Below are 2,466 nucleotides of genomic sequence, written 5' to 3' on the forward strand. Positions count from 1 at the left end.
AGCTCATCATATTACGTACCATATCTAATACGGTACGATTTCTGCTTTCAGATGCACCATTCAACTGTGGCATTCCTGGAGGAGTCAGCTGGGAAACAATGCCATGCTCTTTCAAGTATTCATCAAATTCAGTACTTAAATATTCACCTCCACGATCTGATCGAAGAGTTTTAATACTTTTTTCTGTTTGATTTTCTACTTCAAATTTAAATTCTTTGCACTTTTCAAAGGATTCATATTTTTATTTCATCAAATACAAATACCCAAACCTTGATTTATTATCAGTAAAGGTAATAAAGTAATGAAAACTGCCTCTAGCCATTTCCTTAAATGGACCACATACATCACTATGTATTAGCTCCAAAATATTTTCAGCTCTTAGTCCTTGTCCAATAAAGGGTGATCTAGTCATTTTGTCTTGAGGGCAGGATTCACAAGTTGGAGTAGGTTCAGAACCCAATGAGGATAAAATTCTCATTTTCTCCAGTTTTGCAATCCTATCTTATGCAACATGACCTAATCTTAAGTGCCAAAGATGTTTTGAACTAGATTTGATTTTCATAATGGCATTACATTCATTTAGATTGCTTGCATTCAATTTGTGTTTATCATTATTATCCAAATAATAAAGACCATCATGCATATAACCTGAGCCAACATATTTATTTCCAAAATAAATATTGCAAACATCATTTGTGAACTGGAATTCATAACCGTTTCTAGTCAAACTAGATATAGAATAATGTTCTTAAAAGCATCAGATACATACAAAATATTATTTAAATACAAAACATGTCCACACATGTAAAAAGATTTAGATCCTATGGCTAAAGCTTCAACAGTAGAGCCATCGCTAATTCAAAGTCTAACATCTCGAGCATGCAAGCTGCTACTGTTTGCTAGTTCTTGCATATCATAAGAAATATGAGAACTGGCACTAGTATCTAAAACCCAAGCTATAGATGAACTATAAGTATCATCAGAATCTAAATAATAAGACACAGACATACCTTCTGAAGGTCTATCCTTCTAGTCCTTCAGAAAAGCAAGATACTCTGGGCAATTCCTTTTCCAGTATCCATCTTTCTGGCAATGGAAACACTTTCCCTTGCCTGCATCAGCTTTGGTATTCCCTTTCTATTTGGCAATCTTCTTGAAAGGTCTTGGAACTTGAGGTTTCATATTCTTATTGCCCTTATTCTTTTTGGACTTTCCAACATAAGAAGAAGATGCAATCAAATCCACCTCTTTTCCTTTATTGCCCAACATATTCTTTTGGGCAATAACCAGCATGTTAAGTAAATCAGCAAAGGTGTATTCCTGCTTAGTCATATGAAAATTTATCACAAAATTCCCAAATGACTCAGGTAGGGACTGAAGGATCAAATCCGTCTGCAGTTGGAAATCCATGTGAAAGTCAAGATGCTCCAGCTGCTCAATAAGCTGAATCATCTTGTGGACATGATCTCCTACATTTTGTCCCTCAGACATCCTCATGCGGAATAGCTGTCTAGATATCTCATACATAGCATTCCTGCTGTGCTCACCATACAACTCTTGTAGGTGAAGAAGGATCTCACTTGCACTCTATATGTTCTCATGCTGCTTCTGTAACTCATTACTCATAGAAGCAAGCATGTAACATTTGGCTCTCATATCATGCTCCTTCCACTTGTCCAAAGTGTCATGTTCTTCTTGAGTAGCCTCTGGAGGTAAGGGACCAGGAACCTTTAAGTCTAGAACATATCCAATACGTTCTAGATTGAGGACAAGTTTTATATTTCTTAGCCAATCAGAAAGATTAGGTCCCGTCAACCTATTGTGATTAAGTATGCTTGAAAGGATATTGGATGGTGGTGGTTGTTGTGTGCTCATTATTATCAAAAAATTAACTGCAGAAAATAACTAGATTAATTAGTAAATGTATCAAGTAATTAACCAAAATGATTATGGTCTTTTAATCAAATTGGTCCTCCCACTAACTTGGCGAATCCTACACTTCCAAAGTAGGAAACAAAAATCCTAGTTGGATGGATTTCTAGTGGGTGATTGAATTCTTATAGTCTTATTGATCATCCTCAGGCACATCCATTATTGGAATTACAATAAACTATAAGAGAGCAACTCCTTGCCCATCACATCTCATATGAGATTCAATCATTTATCTAGCCCCTAATGCTCAAAATCTTAGGTACATCCATTATTGATTTATCTTGCATTAGTTAAGTTGATCCCATTGAGCCAGTAAACATGCAAATAAATTTAATGTCCTCAGGCACATCCATTATTGGACACCAACTATTTACATATTTACAACATCTCATGCTTAACAATTATTCTTAAGAAAATTTCTTAAATTAAATGCATTACATGCAAGTATTTAAAATTTCTTAAAATATGGAGGGCCCATGATATAATTACTTTAATTATACCATTTTCAACTTAATCATTTGTTTGGAAGATTTA

Source organism: Hevea brasiliensis, chromosome 9 (assembly GCF_030052815.1).
Source record: "Hevea brasiliensis isolate MT/VB/25A 57/8 chromosome 9, ASM3005281v1, whole genome shotgun sequence".
Classification (NCBI taxonomy): Eukaryota; Viridiplantae; Streptophyta; class Magnoliopsida; order Malpighiales; family Euphorbiaceae; genus Hevea; species Hevea brasiliensis.